General features: G+C 55.8%; 1 pseudogene; it reads right to left on the reverse strand.

Moving 5' to 3' along the window:
• Window positions 1-431: 431 nt before the first annotated feature.
• LOC136790327 (cytochrome c oxidase subunit 3-like) lies at window positions 432-4,239 on the reverse strand (annotated as a pseudogene).
• Between the last annotated feature and the right edge of the window lie 15,319 nt (window positions 4,240-19,558).

The raw sequence follows: 19,558 nt of genomic DNA on the forward strand, positions 1-19,558 counted from the left end.
GTTTATAATGAATTTTCACTCCCAGTGGCAGGTGACAGATTCTACTCCCGAGTAGATGAATGCGGTTGTAGGGGCTAGGCTAATTAGGAATGCGGTTTTAACAGCGCGGGTGGTGGCTTGTGGGGTGTTTTTAAAGTTTTTAAATAGAAATGGCAGGATGATTGGGGTTAGGAGGATTGTCAGCGTGAGTAGTGTGAGGGAGTTGATTAGTAGTGTGGGGTTCACTACTTTTACTTGGATTTGCACCAAGATGGGTGGTTCCTAAGACCAGTGGATTGCTGTTATCCTTTAAAAGTAAGGGGGCTGAGGTTTTAGGCTCAGATGTAAGAGTTAGCAGCTCTTGTTGGTTAAACCCTCCCCTCGGCAGGTAAGAAGGTTTGAACTTCTATTCTTAGAATCACAGTCTAATGTTTGGTTTAAACTATACTTGCATGAGGGGATTCCGGAGATCAGTTCGGGTTTGAGGATTAGGAGGAATATTGGGATAATGTGGAGCGTTATGAGCAGGTGTTCTCGCGTGGTTGAGTTTTGCATAGATGTGATGTGGGAGGGGATTGAGCCTCGTTGGGTCATTAGTAGTATGAATAAGGTGTAGGAGGCGGTTAGTAGGGTTGCGATTCCTGTTAGGATGATCGTGAAGGCAGATCAGTTGAATAAGGTGATTATAATGGTTAGCTCTGCTATGAGGTTTGTTGTTGGGGGTAAGGCTATGTTTGTTAGATTGGCCAGCAATCATCAGGTAGCTATGAGTGGTAGGAGAGGTTGTAGGCCTCGTGTGAGTAGTAGAATTCGGCTGTGCGTACGTTCATAGTTTGTGTTGGCTAGGCAGAATAGTATGGAGGAAGTTAGTCCATGGGAAATTATTAGGATCATTGCCCCTGAGAATGATCAGTGGGTTTGGATTATTCCTGCGGCGATAACTAGGCCTATGTGGCTAACGGATGAATAAGCGATTAGTGATTTTAGGTCTGTCTGTCGTAGGCAGATTGAGCTAGTCATTAGGGCGCCTCATAGGGCCAGGGTTAGGAAGGGGTAGTGCAGGAGGTTGGACAGTGGGCCCATAAATAGAGTGACTCGTATAATTCCGTATCCTCCTAGCTTTAGTAGTAGGGCGGCGAGGAGTATTGAGCCTGCGATGGGTGCTTCTACGTGGGCTTTTGGCAGTCAGAGGTGTAGGCCGTATAGTGGGGCTTTTACTATGAATGCTATGAGCAGTGCTAGACCTGATAGTATTCCTGTCCATGAGGTGGATAGGGTTGGGTGGGTTAGTTGTAGGGTTGGCAGGTGCAGGGTGCCAATTTTCACGTATAGGTGTATGATTGTGATTAGCAGGGGTAGAGAGCTTACTGGCGTGTAGAATAGCAGGTAGATGCCAGCGCTTAGGCGTTCTGGTTGGTTCCCCCATCGGGTGATTAAGATTAGGGTGGGAATGAGGGTTGCTTCAAATGAGATGTAAAATAGTGCTAGTTCTGTGGTGGAAAAGGCTAGTAGGATGAATGGCTGGACTGCGACTAAGGTTGAGATAAAGATTCGTTTGCGTTGTAGGGGTTCTTGTTGCAGGTGGTTTTGGCTTGCTATGATTATGAGTGGGAGTAGTCAGCAGGATAGTACTAGGAGGGGGGATGAGATTTGGTCAATTCCTGTTCAGTTGGATAAAAATTTGTAGGGGTAGTAGGTTGGGATTAATCACTGTAGGCTTAGGGCAGCGATTAGGAGGCTGTATAAGGTGGTGTTAGTCCATAGAAATTTTGGTGGAGACAGCAGGGCTGTTGGAAGAAGTATGATTGTGGGTAGAATGATTTTTAGCATTGCAGGAGGTTTAGGTTGTGTAGATGGTCGGAGCCATGTGTGCGGGTGGAGGCTACTAGGATGGCCAGGCCTGTGCCCGCCTCACACGCTGAGAAGGTTAGCATGAGAATTGGTACCATGGTGAATGAGGAGACTTGGTTTTCGATGGATCATATTGATAGGCCTACGAATATCGATAATATTATGCTTTCAAGGCATAGTAGGGCGGATACTAGGTGGGTTCGGTGGAAGGCTAGCCCTAGTCCGCTGAAAATGAAGGCTGAGTAGAAGCTTAAATGTAGGGGCGACATAAGAAAGTTACAGGGTTGGCTGTAATCTGCTGGGTCGAAACCAGCTATCTTTTTGGTTAGACTAACTTTCTGTTATTCTGCTCATTCTAGGCCCCCTTGAATTCACTCGTAGGCCAGTCCGAGTGTTAGGAGAAGGAGGATCACTACAGTTCAGGTGAGGGTCATTAGGGGGGATTGGAGTTGGACGGCTCATGGCAGGGGGAGTAGGAGGGCGATTTCTAGGTCGAATAGGACGAACAGGATGGCTACTGAGGAAGAATCGGACTGAGAATGGTAATCGAGCAGATCCAAGTGGGTCGAATCCACATTCGTACGGTGAGAGTTTCTCTGAGTCGGGGTTTATTTGGGCGAGTCAGAAGTTTAATGCGGTTAGGGCGGCGCTTAGGATTGATGATAGGGCGAATATGAACATGAGTGCGTTCATTGCTCTCCTCTGGGTTTATACCAGATTCTAGAGATTGGAAGTCAATTGTAATTAATATACTAGAAGAGCAAGATCCTCATCAGTAGATGGTTATGTAGAGGAATAGTCAGATGACGTCTACGAAGTGTCAGTATCAGGCTGCTGCCTCGAATCCGAAGTGGTGGTCTGATGTAAAGTGGAACTTGATCAGTCGGAAGAGGCAGACGGTCAGGAAGGAGGATCCGATGATTACGTGGAGTCCGTGGAATCCAGTGGCAACGAAGAAGGTAGATCCGTAGACGCTATCGGCGATTGAGAATGGGGCTTCGTGGTATTCTATTGCTTGTAGGGCTGTGAAGTAGAATCCCAGGAGGATCGTTAGGGTTAGGGCGTGGATGGCGTGTTTTCGGTTTCCTTCTGTGATGCTGTGATGGGCTCACGTTACGGTAACGCCTGAGGCTAGTAGGATGGCTGTGTTTAGTAGGGGGACTTCTATCGGGTTGAGTGGTTTAATTCCTGTTGGGGGTCATTGGCCTCCTAGTTCTGGGGTTGGGGCCAGGCTCGAGTGGAAGAACGCTCAGAAGAACCCTAAGAAGAAGAATGCTTCGGATGTGATGAAAAGGATTATGCCGTATCGTAGGCCTTTTTGGACTGTGGGAGTGTGATGGCCTTGGAAGGTGCTTTCTCGTACAATGTCTCGTCATCATTGGAGTATTACTAGGAGTATTGAGATGAGGCCTAGGGTTAGTAGTATGGATGAGTTGTAGTGGAATCACATGATTAATCCTGAGGTTGTGAGTAGGGCGGCGGCTGCCCCGAAGATTGGTCAAGGGCTTGGGTCAACTATGTGGTATGAGTGTGCTTGGTGTGCCATTAGATGTTTTCTTGTAAGTATAGGCTTAGAAGGAGCACGAAGACGTAGGCCTGGATTATGGCTACTGCTACTTCTAGGATGGTTAGGAGTAGTAGGATGATTATTGTTAGGATGGATACTGCAGGAAGGGTGGGTATTAATGCAATGGAGGCTGTAGAGATGAGTTGGATGAGTAAGTGTCCTGCTGTAAGGTTGGCTGTAAGGCGGACTCCGAGGGCTAGGGGGCGGATTAGTAGGCTGGTTGTTTCGATCAGGATTAGTGCGGGGATTAGGGGTGTAGGGGTACCTTCGGGTAATAGGTGGGCTAAAGAGGCTGATGGTTGGTTTCGTAGGCCTGTTAGTAGTGTGGCGAGCCATAGTGGGAAGGCTAGGGCTATGTTCATAGATAGTTGGGTGGTTGGGGTGAATGTATATGGAAGGAGGCCTAGAAGGTTGATTGTAAGAAGTATGATTATTAGGGATGTAAATATTATGGCTCATTTGTGGCCATTTTTGTTGAGTGGGACTATTAGTTGTTTTGTGATTAGGTGAAGGAGTCATGTTTGGATAGTAGAAAGGCGGTTGTTGATTCATCGGTTGTTTGGGGACGGGAATAGTAGGGCTGGGAAGAGTAGGGATAGTAGGATTAAGGGGATGCCGAATAGATTGGGGCTGGAAAATTGGTCAAAGAAGCTTAGGTTCATGGTCAGGATCATGGTGTGGGTTTGGTAGTGAGGGAGGTCTTATTTGATGGGGGGTTGGTTGTGGTGAAGGCTAGTAGTTTTGGTTGGATGAGGAGTGCTAGGGTTAATCAGGTTATAATTATGATTGAAAATCATGGTGCGGGGTTAAGCTGTGGCATATCGTTAAGGAGGGGGAAGTCCCTCTTTGGCTAGCTTAAAAGGCTAGTGCTGTTGCATAGCTTCTTAATGATTAGGATGATGATAGAAGGGACGATCAGGCCTCGAAATGTGGGAGTGGGGTTGATTCTACTACAATGGGTATGTAGCTGTGATTAGCCCCGCAAATTTCTGAGCATTGTCCGTAAAAAATCCCAGGCCGAGTGGTAATGAATGAAGTTTGGTTTAGTCGGCCTGGGATTGCGTCTGTTTTAACTCCGAGCGTTGGGACTGCTCAGGAGTGGAGTACGTCTCCTGCAGTAATGATTACGCGGATGGGGGATTCTATTGGGATAACTACGCGGTGGTCAACTTCTAGCAGTCGGAAGTGGCCGTTGGGTAAGTCTGGGGTGGGCACTATGTAGGAGTCGAATGATAGGTCTTTGAAGTCTGTGTATTCATAGCTTCAGTATCATCGGTGGCCGATGGTTTTTAGGGTGAGGTCTGGTTCATCGATTTCGTCCATTATGTAGAGGATTTGTAGGGATGGGAGGGCGAGGAGTACCAGGACGATAGCAGGTAGGATTGTCCAGATCAGCTCTACTTCTTGGGCGTCTACAGCATTGGACGAGAGTTTTTCTGTTAGTATGTGGGCTAAAAGGTAGAGAACTAGGCTGCAGATAGCTAGGGCAACGATTAGGGCGTGGTCGTGGAATTCAACGAGTTCTTCTATGATGGGTGATGAGGCGTCTTGGAATCCTAGTTGGGAGTGGTTGGCCACATGAGATGTACAGGATTTTTACCTGTGATTTAGTCTTGACAAGGCTATGTAATTGGTTTACTAACGTCTCATAAGAAAGAAGCATGAGCGGTTAATGCAGTTGGCTTGAAACCCATCCCCAGTGGTGCCAGTGCACTCTCTGGACTCACTGAAGTGCATCCCCAGTGGTGCCAGTGCACTCTCTGGACTCACTGCACTGCATCCCCAGTGGTGCCAGTGCAATCTCTGGACTCACTGCAGAGCATCCCCAGTGGTGCCAGTGCACTCTGTGGACTCACTGTACTGCATCCCCAAAGGTGCCAGTGCACTCTCTGGACTCACTGCAGGGCATCCCCAGTGGTGCCAGTGCACTCTCTGGACTCACTGCACTGCAGCCCCAGTGGTGCCAGTGCACTCTCTGGACTCACTGCAGTGCATCCCCAGTGGTGCCAGTGCACTCACTGAACTGACTGCACTGCATCCCCAGTGGTGCCAGTGCGCTCTCTGGAGTCAAAGCACTGCATCCCAGTGGTGCCAGTGCACTCACTGGACTCACTGTACTGCATCACAGGTGGTGCCAGTGCACTCTCTGGACTCACTGCAGTGAATCCCCCGTGGTGCCAGTGTACTCTCAGCACTCACTGCACTGCATCCCCAGTGGTGCCAGTGCACTCTCTGGACTCACTGCACTGCATCCCCAGTGGTGCCAGTGTACTCTCTGGACTCACTGCAGTGCATCCCCAGTGTTGCCAGAGCACTCTCTGGACTCACTGAAGTGCATCCCCAGTGGTGCCAGTGCACTTTCTGGACTCACTGCACTGCATCCCCAGTGGTGTCAGTGCACTCTCTGGACTCACTGCAGTGCATCCCCAGTGGTGCCAGTGCACTCTCTGCACTCACTGCACTGCATCCCCACTGCTGCCAGTGCACTCTCTGGACTCACTGCACTGCATCCCCAGTGGTGCCAGTGCACGCTCTGGACTGACTGCACTGCATCACCAGTGGTGCCAGTGTACTCTCTGGACTCACTGCACTGCATCCCCAGTGGTGCCAGTGCACTCACTGGACTCACTGTACTGCATCCCCAGTGGTGCCAGTGTACTCTCTGGACTCACTGCAGTGCATCCCCAGTGGTGCCAGTGCACTCTCTGGACTCACTGCACTGCATCCTCAGTGGTGCCAGTGCACTCACTGGACTCACTATACTGCATCAGCAGTGGTGCCACTGCAATCTCTGGACTCACTACACTGCATCCCCAATGCTGCCAGTGCATTCACTGGACTCACTGTACTGCATCCCCAGTGGTGCCAGTGCACTATCTGGACTCACTGCACGGCATCCCCAGTGGTGCCAGTGCACTCTCTGGACTCACTGCAGTGCAATCGCAGTGGTGCCAGTGCACTCTCTGGACTCACTGCACTGCATCCCCAGTGGTGCCAGTGCACTCTCTGGACTCACTGCACGGCATCCCCAGTGGTGCCAGTGCACTCTCTGGACTCACTGCAGTGCAATCGCAGTGGTGCCAGTGCACTCTCTGGACTCACTGCACTGCATCCCCAGTGGTGCCAGTGCACTCCCTGGACTCACTGCAGTGCATCCCCAGTGGTGCCAGTGCACTCTCTCGAATCACTGCACTACATCCCCAGTGGTGCCAGTGCACTCACTGGACTCACTGTACTGCATCATCAGTGGTGCCAGTGCACTCTCTGGACTCACTGCAGTGCATCCCCAGTGGTGCCAGTGCACTCTCTGGACTCACTGCACTGCATCCCCAGTGGTGCCAGTGCACTCACTGGACTCACTATACTGCATCACCAGTGGTGCCAGTGCACTCTCTGGACTCACTGCACTGCATCCCCAGTGCTGCCAGTGCATTCACTGGACTCACTGCACTGCATCCCCAGTGGTGTCAGTGCACTCTCTGGACTCACTGCACTGCATCCCCAGTGCTGCCAGTGCACTCTCTGGACTCACTGAAGTGCATCCCCAATGGGGCCAGTGCACTCTCTGCACTCACTGCACTGCATCCCCAGTGGTGCCAGTGCGCTCTCTGGAGTCACAGTACTGCATCCCCAGTGGTGCCAGTGCAATCTCTGGACTCACTGCACTGCATCCCCAGTGGTGCCAGTGCACTCTCTGGACTCACTGAAGTGCATCCCCATTGGTGCCAGTGCACTCTCTGCACTCACTGCACTGCATCCCCAGTGGTGCCAGTGCACTCACTGGACTGGCTGCACTGCATCCCCAGTGGTGCCAGTGCGCTCTCCGGAGTCACAGCACTGCATCCCCAGTGGTGCCAGTGCACTCACTGGACTCACTGCAGTGAATCCCCGGTGGTGCCAGTGCACTCTCTGCACTCACTGCACAGCATCCCCAGTGGTGTCAGTGCACTCACTGGACTCACTGGACTGCATCACCAGTGGTGCCAGTGCACTCTCTGGACTCACTGCACTGCATCCCCAGTGGTGCCAGTGCACTCTCTGGACTCACTGCACTGCATCCCCAGTGGTGCCAGTGTACTCTCTGGACTCACTACACTGCTTCCGCAGTGGTGCCAGAGCACTCTCTGGACTCACTGCACTGCATCCCCAGCGGTGCCAGTGCACTCTCTGGACTCACTGCACTGCATCCCCAGTGGTGCCAGTGCACTCTCTGGACTCACTGCAGTGCATCCCCAGTGCTGACAGTGCACTCTCTGGCCGCACTGCACTGCATCCCCAGTGGTGCCAGTGCAATCACTGGACTCACTGTAGTGCATCCCCAGTGGTGCCAGTGCACTCTCTGGACTCAGTGTACTGCATCACCAGTGGTGCCAGTGCACTCTCTGGACTCACTGCACTGCATCCCCAGTGGTGCCAGTGCACTCTCTGCACTCACTGCACTGCATTCCCAGTGGTGCCAGTGAAGTCTCTGGACTCACTGCACTGCATCCCCAGTGCTGCCAGTGCACTTTCTGGACTCACTGCAGTGCATCCCCAAAGGTGCCAGTGCACTCTCTGGACTCACTGTACTGCATCCCCGTGGTGCCAGTGCAGTCTGTGGACTCACTGTACTGCATCCCCAGTGGTGCCAGTGCACTCTCTGGACTCACTGCACTGCATCCCCAGTACTGCCAGTGCACTCTCTGGACACACTGCACTGCATCCCCACTGCTGTCAGTGCACTCTGTGGACTCACTGTACTGCATCCCCAGTGGTGCCAGTGCACTCTCTGGACTCACTGCAGTGCATCCCCAGTGGTGCCAGTGCACTCTCTGGACTCACTGCACTGCATCCCCAGTGGTGCCAGGGCACTCTCTGGACTCACTGCACTGCATCCCCAGTGGTGCCAGTGCGCTCTCTGGAGTCACAGTACTGCATCCCCAGTGGTGCCAGTGCAATCTCTGGACTCACTGCACTGCATCCCCAGTGGTGCCAGTGCACTCTCTGGACTCACTGAAGTGCATCCCCATTGGTGCCAGTGCACTCTCTGCACTCACTGCACTGCATCCCCAGTGGTGCCAGTGCACTCACTGGACTGGCTGCACTGCATCCCCAGTTGTGCCAGTGCGCTCTCCGGAGTCACAGCACTGCATCCCCAGTGGTGCCAGTGCACTCACTGGACTCACTGCAGTGAATCCCCGCTGGTGCCAGTGCACTCTCTGCACTCACTGCACAGCATCCCCAGTGGTGTCAGTGCACTCACTGGACTCACTGGACTGCATCACCAGTGGTGCCAGTGCACTCTCTGGACTCACTGCACTGCATCCCCAGTGGTGCCAGTGCACTCTCTGGACTCACTGCACTGCATCCCCAGTGGTGCCAGTGTACTCTCTGGACTCACTACACTGCTTCCGCAGTGGTGCCAGAGCACTCTCTGGACTCACTGCACTGCATCCCCAGCGGTGCCAGTGCACTCTCTGGACTCACTGCACTGCATCCCCAGTGGTGCCAGTGCACTCTCTGGACTCACTGCAGTGCATCCCCAGTGCTGACAGTGCACTCTCTGGACTCACTGCACTGCATCCCCAGTGGTGCCAGTGCACTCTCTGGACTCACTGCACTGCATCCCCAGTGGTGCCAGGGCACTCTCTGGACTCACTGCACTACATCCCCAGTGGTGCCAGTGCACTCTCTGGACTCACTGCACTGCATCCCCAGTGGTGCCAGTGCACTCTCTGGACTCACTGCAGTGCATCACCAGCGGTGCCAGTGCACTCTCTGCACTCACTGCACTGCATCCCCACTGCTGCCAGTGCACTCTCTGGACTCACTGCACTGCATCCCCAGTGGTGCCAGTGCACTCTCTGGACTCACTGCACTGCATCCCCAGTGGTGCCAGTGCACTCTCTCGAGTCACTGCACTACATCCCCAGTGGTGCCAGTGCACTCACTGGACTCACTGTACTGCATCCCCAGTGGTGCCAGTGCACTCTCTGCACTCACTGCACAGCATCCCCAGTGGTGCCAGTGCACTGTCTGGATTCACTGTACTGCATCCCCAGTGGTGCCAGTGCACTCTCTGGATTCACTGTACTGCATCCCCAGTGGTGCCAGTGCACTCACTGGACTCACTGCACTGCATCCCCAGTGGTGCCAGTGCACTGTCTGGATTCACTGTACTGCATCCCCAGTGGTGCCAGTGCATTCTCTGGACTCACTGCAGTGCATCCCCAGTGGTGCCAGTGCACTCTCTGGACTCTCTGCACTGCATCCCCAGTAGTGCCAGTGCACTCTCTGGAGTCACTGCACTGCATCCCCAGTGGTGCCAGTGCACTCTCTGGACTCACTGAAGTGCATCCCCAGTGGTGCCAGTGCACTCTCTGGACTCACTGCACTGCATCCCCAGTGGTGCCAGTGCACTCTCTCGAGTCACTGCACTGCATCCCCAGTGGTGCCAGTGCACTCTCTCGAGTCACTGCACTACATCCCCAGTGGTGCCAGTGCACTCACTGGACTCACTGTACTGCATCCCCAGTGGTGCCAGTGCACTCTCTGCACTCACAGCACAGCATCCCCAGTGGTGCCAGTGCACTGTCTGGATTCACTGTACTGTATCCCCAGTGGTGCCAGTGCACTGTCTGGATTCACTGTACTGCATCCCCAGTGGTGCCAGTGCACTCACTGGACTCACTGCACTGCATCCCCAGTGGTGCCAGTGCACTGTCTGGATTCACTGTACTGCATCCCCAGTGGTGCCAGTGCATTCTCTGGACTCACTGCAGTGCATCCCCAGTGGTGCCAGTGCACTCTCTGGACTCTCTCCACTGCATCCCCAGTAGTGCCAGTGCACTCTCTGGAGTCACTGCAGTGCATCCCCAGTCGTGCCAGTGCACTCTCTGGACTCACTGCACTGCATCCCCAGTGGTGCCAGTGCACTCTCTGGACTCACTGCAGTGCATCCCCAGTGGTGCCAGTGCGCTCTCTGGAGTCACAGCACTGCATCCCCAGTGGTGCCAGTGCACTCACTGGACTCACTGTACTGCATCACAGGTGGTGCCAGTGCACTCTCTGGACTCACTGCAGTGAATCCCCGGTGGTGCCAGTGTACTCTCTGCACTCACTGCACTGCATCTCCAGTGGTGGCAGTGCACTCTCTGGACTCACTGCACTGCATCCCCGGTGGTGCCAATGCACTCTCTGGACTCACTGCACTGCATCCCCAGTGGTGCCAGTGTACTCTCTGGACTCACTGCAGTGCATCACCAGTGGTGCCAGAGCTCTCTCTGGACTCACTGCACTGCATCCCCAGTGGTGCCAGTGCACTCTCTGGACTCACTGCACTGCATCCCCAGTGGTGTCAGTGTACTCTCTAGACTCACTGAAGTGCATCCCCAGTGGTGCCAGTGCACTCTCTGGACTCACTGCAGTGCATCCCCAGTGGTGCCAGTGCACTCTCTGGACTCACTGCACTGCATCCCCGGTGGTGCCAGTGCAATCTCTGGACTCACTGCAGTGCATCCCCAGTGGTGCCAGTGCACTCTCTGGACTCACTGCACTGCATCCGCAGTGGTGCCAGTGCACTCTCTGGACTCACTGCACTGCATCCCCAGTGGTGCCAGTGCACTCTCTGCACTCACTGCACTGCATACCCAGTGGTGCCAGAGCACTCTCTGGACTCACTGCACTGCATCCCCAGTGGTGCCAATGCAATCTCTGGCCTCACTGCAATGCATCCCAGGTCGTGCCAGTGCACTCTCTGTACTCACTGCACTGCATCCCCAGTGGTGCCAGTGCACTCTCTGGACTCACTGTACTGCATCCCCGTGGTGCCAGTGCACTCTGTGGACTCACTGTACTGCATCCCCAGTGGTGCCAGTGCACTCTCTGGACTCACTGCACTGCATCTCCAGTACTGCCAGTGCACTCTCTGGACACACTGCACTGCATCCCCACTGCTGTCAGTGCACTCTGTGGACTCACGGTACTGCATCCCCAGTGGTGCCAGTGCACTCTCTGGACTCACTGCAGTGCATCCCCAGTGGTGCCAGTGCACTCTCTGGACTCAGTGTACTGCATCCCCAGTGGTGCCAGGGCACTCTCTGGACTCACTGCACTACATCCCCAGTGGTGCCAGTGCACTCTCTGGACTCACTGCACTGCATCCCCAGTGGTGCCAGTGCACTCTCTGGACTCACTGCAGTGCATCCCCAGTGGTGCCAGTGCACTCTCTGCACTCACTGCACTGCATCCCCACTGCTGCCAGTGCACTCTCTGGACTCACTGCACTGCATCCCCAGTGGTGCCAGTGCACTCTCTGGACTCACTGCAGTGCATCCCCTGTGGTGCCAGTGTACTCTGTGGACTCACTGCACTGCATCCCCAGTGGTGCCAGTGCACTCTCTCGAGTCACTACACTACATCCCCAGTGGTGCCAGTGCACTCACTGGACTCACTGTACTGCATCCCCAGTGGTGCCAGTGCACTCTCTGGACTCACTGTACTGCATCCCCAGTGATGCCAGTGCACTCTCTGGACTCACTGTACTGCATCCCCAGTGGTGCCAGTGCATTCTCTGGACTCACTGCAGTGCATCCCCAGTGGTGCCAGTGCACTCTCTGGACTCTCTCCACTGCATCCCCAGTAGTGCCAGTGCACTCTCTGGAGTCACTGCACTGCATCCCCAGTGGTGCCAGTGCACTCTCTGGACTCACTGAAGTGCATCCCCAGTGGTGCCAGTGCACTCTCTGTAGTCACTTCACTGCATCCCCAGTGGTGCCAGTGCGCTCTCTGGAGTCACAGCACTGCATCCCCAGTGGTGCCAGTGCACTCACTGGACTCACTGTACTGCATCACAGGTGGTGCCAGTGCACTCTCTGGACTCACTGCAGTGAATCCCCGGTGGTGCCAGTGTACTCTCTGCACTCATAGCACTGCATCCCCAGTGGTGGCAGTGCACTCTCTGGACTCACTGCACTGCATCACCGGTGGTGCCAGTGCACTCTCTGGACTCACTGCACTGCATCCCCAGTGCTGCCAGTGTACTCTCTGGACTCACTGCACTGCATCCCCAGTGGTGCCAGTGCACTCTCTGGACTCACTGCAGTGCATCCCCTGTGGTGCCAGTGTACTCTGTGGACTCACTGCACTGCATCCCCAGTGGTGCCAGGGCACTCTCTGCACTCACTGCACTGCATCCCCACTGCTGCCAGTGCACTCTCTGGACTCACTGCACTGCATCCCCAGTGGTGCCAATGCAATCTCTGGACTCACTGCAATGCATCCCAGGTCGTGCCAGTGCACTCTCTGTACTCACTGCACTGCATCACCAGTGGTGCCAGTGCACTCTCTGGACTCACTGTACTGCATCCCCGTGGTGCCAGTGCACTCTGTGGACTCACTGTACTGCATCCCCAGTGGTGCCAGTGCACTCTCTGGACTCACTGCACTGCATCCCCAGTACTGCCAGTGCACTCTCTGGACACACTGCACTGCATCCCCACTGCTGTCAGTGCACTCTGTGGACTCACTGTACTGCATCCCCAGTGGTGCCAGTGCACTCTCTGGACTCACTGCAGTGCATCCCCAGTGGTGCCAGTGCACTCTCTGGACTCACTGCACTGCATCCCCAGTGGTGCCAGGGCACTCTCTGGACTCACTGCACTACATCCCCAGTGGTGCCAGTGCACTCTCTGGACTCACTGCACTGCATCCCCAGTGGTGCCAGTGCACTCTCTGGACTCACTGCAGTGCATCCCCACTGCTGCCAGTGCACTCTCTGGACTCACTGCACTGCATCCCCAGTGGTGCCAGTGCACTCTCTGGACTCAATGCAGTGCATCCCCTGTGGTGCCAGTGCACTCACTGGACTCACTATACTGCATCAGCAGTGGTGCCAGTGCACTCTCTGGACTCACTGCACTGCATCCCCAATGCTGCCAGTGCATTCACTGGACTCACTGTACTGCATCCCCAGTGGTGCCAGTGCACTCTCTGGGCTCACTGCAGTGCATCCCCAGTGGTGCCAGTGCACTCTCTGGACTCACTGCACTGCATCCCCAGTGCTGACAGTGCACTCTCTGGACTCACTGCAGTGCATCCCCAGTGGTGCCAGTACACTCTCTGGACTCACTGCAGTGCATCCCCAGTGGTGCCAGTGCACTCTCTGGACTCACTGTACTGCATCCCCAGTGGTGCCAGTACACTCTCTGGACTCACTGCACTGCATCCCCAGTGGTGCCAGTGCACTCTCTGGACTCACTGCAGTGCATCCCCAGTGGTGCCAGTGCACTCTCTGGACTCACTGCACTGCATCCCCAGTGATGCTAGTGCACTCTGTGGACTCACTGCAGTGCATCCCCAGTGGTGCCAGTGCACTCTCTGGACTCACTGCAGTGCATCCCCAGTGGTGCCAGTGCACTCTCTGGACTCACTGACGTGCATTCTCAGTGGTGCCAGTGCACTCTCTGGACTCACTGCACTGCATCCCCAGTGGTGCCAGTGCACTCTCTGGACGCACTGAAGTGCATCCCCAGTGGTGCCAGTGCACTCTCTGCACTCACTGCACTGCATCCCCATTGGTGCCAGTGCACTCTCTGGACTCACTGTACTGCATCACCAGTGGTGTCAGTGCACTCTCTGGACTCACTGGACTGCATCCCCAGTGGTGTCAGTGCACTCACTGGACTCACTGGACTGCATCCCCAGTGGTGCCAGTGCACTCCCTGGACTCACTGCACTGCATCCCCAGTGGTGCCAGTGCACTCTCTGCACTCACTGCACTGCATTCCCAGTGGTGCCAGTGAAGTCTCTGGACTCACTGCACTGCATCCCCAGTGCTGCCAGTGCACTCTCTGGACTCACTGCAGTGCATCCCCAAAGGTGCCAGTGCACTCTCTGGACTCACTGCACTGCATCCCCAGTGGTGCCAGTGCACTGTCTGGACTCACTGTACTGCATCCCCAGTGGTGCCAGTGCATTCTGTGGACTCACTGCAGTGCATCCCCGGTGGTGCCAGTGCACTCTCTGGACTCTCTGCACTGCATCCCCAGTAGTGCCAGTGCACTCTCTGGAGTCACTGCACTGCATCCCCAGTGGTGCCAGTGCACTCTCTGGACTCACTGAAGTGCATCCCCAGTGGTGCCAGTGCACTCTCTGGACTCACTGCAGTGCATCCCCAGTGGTGCCAGTGCGCTCTCTGGAGTCACAGCACTGCATCCCCAGTGGTGCAAGTGCACTCACTGGACTCACTGTACTGCATCACAGGTGGTGCCAGTGCACTCTCTGGACTCACTGCAGTGAATCCCCGGTGGTGCCAGTGTACTCTCTGCACTCACTGCACTGCATCCCCAGTGGTGCCAGTGCACTCTCTGGACTCACTGCACTGCATCCCCGGTGGTGCCAGTGCACTCTCTGGACTCACTGCACTGCATCCCCAGTGGTGCCAGTGTACTCTCTGGACTCACTGCAGTGCATCACCAGTGGTGCCAGAGCACTCTCTGGACTCACTGCACTGCATCCCCAGTGGTGCCAGTGCACTCTCTGGACTCACTGCACTGCATCCCCAGTGGTGTCAGTGCACTCTCTGGACTCACTGAAGTGCATCCCCAGTGGTGCCAGTGCACTCTCTGGACTCACTGCAGTGCATCCCCAGTGGTGCCAGTGCACTCTCTGGACTCACTGCACTGCATCCCCGGTGGTGCCAGTGCAATCTCTGGACTCACTGCAGTGCATCCCCAGTGGTGCCAGTGCACTCTCTGGACTCACTGCAGCGCATCCCCAGTGGTGCCAGTGCACTCTCTGGACTCACTGTACTGCATCACCAGTGGTGCCAGTGCACTCTCTGGACTCACTGCACTGCATCCCCAGTGGTGCCAGTGCACTCTCTGGACTCACTGCACTGCATCCCCAGTGGTGCCAGTGCACTCTCTGCACTCACTGCACTGCATCCCCAGTGGTGCCAGAGCACTCTCTGGACTCATTGCACTACATCCCCAGTGGTGCCAATGCAATCTCTGGACTCACTGCAATGCATCCCAGGTCGTGCCAGTGCACTCTCTGTACTCACTGCACTGCATCACCAGTGGTGCCACTGCACTCTCTGGACTCACTGTACTGCATCCCCGTGGTGCCAGTGCACTCTGTGGACTCACTGTACTGCATCCCCAGTGGTGCCAGTGCACTCTCTGGACTCACTGCACTGCATCCCCAGTTCTGCCAGTGCACTCTCTGGACACACTGCACTGCATCCCCACTGCTGTCAGTGCACTCTGTGGACTCACTGTACTGCATCCCCAGTGGTGCCAGTGCACTCTCTGGACTCACTGCAGTGCATCCCCAGTGGTGCCAGTGCACTCTCTGGACTCACTGCACTGCATCCCCAGTGGTGCCAGGGCACTCTCTGGACTCACTGCACTACATCCCCAGTGGTGCCAGTGCACTCTCTGGACTCACTGCACTGCATCCCCAGTGGTGCCAGTGCACTCTCTGGACTCACTGCACTGCATCCCCAGTGGTGCAAGTGCACTCTCTGCACTCACTGCACTGCATCCCCACTGCTGCCAGTGCACTCTCTGGACTCACTGCACTGCATCCCCAGTGGTGCCAGTGCACTCTCTGGACTCACTGCAGTGCATCCCCTGTGGTGCCAGTGCACTCACTGGACTCACTATACTACATCAGCAGTGGTGCCAGTGCACTCTCTGGGCTCACTGCAGTGCATCCCCAGTGGTGCCAGTGCACTCTCTGGACTCACTGCACTGCATCCGCAGTGGTGCCAGTGCACTCTCTGGACTCACTGCAGTGCATCCCCAGTGGTGCCAGTGCACTCTCTGGACTCACTGCAGTGCATCCCCAGTGGTGCCAGTGCACTCTCTGGACTCACTGTACTGCATCCCAAGTGGTGCCAGTACACTCTCTGGACTCACTGCACTGCATCCCCAGTGGTGCCAGTGCACTCTCTGGACTCACTGCAGTGCATCCCCAGTGGTGCCAGTGTACTCTCTGGACTCACTGCACTGCATCCCCAGTGATGCTAGTGCACTCTGTGGACTCACTGCAGTGCATCCCCAGTGGTGCCAGTGCACTCTCTGGACTCACTGCACTGCATCCCCAGTGGTGCCAGTGCACTCTCTGGACGCACTGAAGTGCATCCCCATTGGTGCCAGTGCACTCTCTGCACTCACTGCACTGCATCCCCATTGGTGCCAGTGCACTCTCTGGACTCACTGTACAGCATCACCAGTGGTGTCAGTGCACTCTCTGGACTCACTGGACTGCATCCCCAGTGGTGTCAGTGCACTCACTGGACTCACTGGACTGCATCCCCAGTGGTGCCAGTGCTCTCCCTGGACTCACTGCACTGCATCCCCAGTGGTGCCAGTGCACTCTCTGGACTCACTGCACTGCATCCCCAGTGGTGCCAGTGTACTCTCTGGACTCACTACACTGCATCCCCAGTGGTGCCAGAGCACTCTCTGGACTCACTGAAGTGCATTCTCAGTGGTCCCAGTGCACTCTCTGGACTCACTGCACTGCATCCCCAGTGGTGTCAGTGCACTCTCTGGACTCACTGCAGTGCATCCCAAGTGCTGACAGTGCACTCTCTGGACTCACTGCACTGCATCCCCAGTGGTGCCAGTGCAATCACTGGACTCACTGTAGTGCATCCCCATTGGTGCCAGTGCACTCTCTGGACTCACTGCACTGCATCCCCAGTGGTGCCAGTGCACTCTCTGGACTCACTGCAGTGCATCCCCAGTGGTGCCAGTGCACTCTCTGGACTCTCTGCACTGCATCCCCAGTGGTGCCAGTGCACTCTCTGGACTCACTGCAGTGCATCCCCAGTGGTGCCAGTGCACTCTCTGGACTCACTGCACTGCATCCCCAGTGGTGCCAGTGTACTCTCTGCACTCACTGCACTGCATTCCCAGTGGTGCCAGTGAAGTCTCTGGACTCACTGCACTGCATCCCCAGTGCTGCCAGTGCAATCTCTGGACTCACTGTACTGCATCCCCAGTGGTGCCAGTGCACTCTCTGGACTCACTGTACTGCATCCCCAGTGGTGCCAGTGCACTCTCTGGACTCACTGTACTGCATACCCAGTGGTACCAGTGCACTCTCCGGACTCACTGCAGTGCATCCCCAGTGGTGCTAGTGCACTCTCTGGACTCACTGCACTGCATCCCCAGTGGTGCCAGTGCACTCTCTGGACTCACTGCAGTGCATCCCCAGTGGTGCCAGTGCACTCTCTCGAGTCACTGCACTACATCCCCAGTGGTGCCAGTGCACTCTCTGGACTCACTGTACTGCATCATCAGTGGTGCCAGTGCACTCTCTGGACTCACTGCAGTGCATTCTCATTGGTGCCAGTGCACTCTCTGGACTCACTGGACTGCATCCCCAGTGGTGCCAGTGCACTCCCCGGACTCACTGCACTCCATCCCCAGTGGTGCCAGTGCACTCTCTGGACTCACGGCACTGCATCCCCAGTGGTGCCAGTGTACTCTCTGGACTCACTACACTGCATCCCCAGTGGTGCCAGAGCACTCTCTGGACTCACTGAAGTGCATTCTCAGTGGTGCCAGTGCACTCTCTGGACTCACTGCACTGCATCCCCAGTGGTGTCAGTGCACTCTCTGGACTCACTGCAGTGCATCCCCAGTGCTGACAGTGCACTCTCTGGACTCACTGCACTGCATCCCCAGTGGTGCCAGTGCAATCATTGGACTCACTGTAGTGCATCCCCATTGGTGCCAGTGCACTCTCTGGACTCACTGCACTGCATCCCCAGTGGTGCCAGTGCACTCTCTGGACTCACTGCAGTGCATCCCCAGTGGTGCCAGTGCACTCTCTGGACTCTCTGCACTGCATCCCCAGTGGTGCCAGTGCACTCTCTGGACTCACTGCAGTGCATCCCCAGTGGTGCCAGTGCACTCTCTGGACTCACTGCACTGCATCCCCAGTGGTGCCAGTGCACTCTCTGGACTCACTGCAGCGCATCCCCAGTGGTGCCAGTGCACTCTCTGGACTCACTGCAGTGCATCCCCAGTGGTGCCAGTGCACTCTCTCGAGTCACTGCACTACATCCCCAGTGGTGCCAGTGCACTCTCTGGACTCACTGTACTGCATCATCAGTGGTGCCAGTGCACTCTCTGGACTCACTGCAGTGCATTCCCATTGGTGCCAGTGCACTCTCTGCACTCATTGCAGTGCATCCCCAGTGGTGCCAGTGCACTCTCTCGAGTCACTGCACTGCATCCCCAGTGGTGCCAGTGCACTCACTGGACTCATTGCACTGCATCCCCAGTGATGCTAGTGCACTCTGTGGACTCACTGCAGTGCATCCCCAGTGGGGCCAGTGCACTCTCTGGACTCACTGCACTGCATCCCCAGTGGTGCCAGTGCACTCTCTGGACTCACTGCAGTGCATCCCCAGTGGTGCCAGTGCACTCTCTGGACTCTCTGCACTGCATCCCCAGTGGTGCCAGTGCACTCTCTGGACTCACTGCAGTGCATCCCCAGTGGTGCCAGTGCACTCTCTGGACTCACTGCACTGCATCCCCAGTGGTGCCAGTGCACTCTCTGGACTCACTGCAGCGCATCCCCAGTGGTGCCAGTGCACTCTCTGGACTCACTGCAGTGCATCCCCAGTGGTGCCAGTGCACTCTCTCGAGTCACTGCACTACATCCCCAGTGGTGCCAGTGCACTCTCTGGACTCACTGTACTGCATCATCAGTGGTGCCAGTGCACTCTCTGGACTCACTGCAGTGCATTCCCATTGGTGCCAGTGCACTCTCTGCACTCATTGCAGTGCATCCCCAGTGGTGCCAGTGCACTCTCTCGAGTCACTGCACTGCATCCCCAGTGGTGCCAGTGCACTCTCTGCACTCATTGCACTGCATCCCCAGTGATGCTAGTGCACTCTGTGGACTCACTGCAGTGCATCCCCAGTGGGGCCAGTGCACTCTCTGGACTCACTGTACTGCATCCCCAGTGCTGACAGTGCAGTCTCTGGACTCACTGACGTGCATTCTCAGTGGTGCCATTGCACTCTCTGGACTCACTGCCGTGCATCCCCAGTGGTGCCAGTACACTCACTGGACTGACTGCACTGCATCCCCAGTGGTGCCAGTGCACTCTCTGGACTCACTGCACTGCATCCCCATTGGTGCCAGTGCATTCTC

This window comes from Anser cygnoides, chromosome 3 (assembly GCF_040182565.1).
Source record: "Anser cygnoides isolate HZ-2024a breed goose chromosome 3, Taihu_goose_T2T_genome, whole genome shotgun sequence".
In the NCBI taxonomy this organism is placed as follows: Eukaryota; Metazoa; Chordata; class Aves; order Anseriformes; family Anatidae; genus Anser; species Anser cygnoides.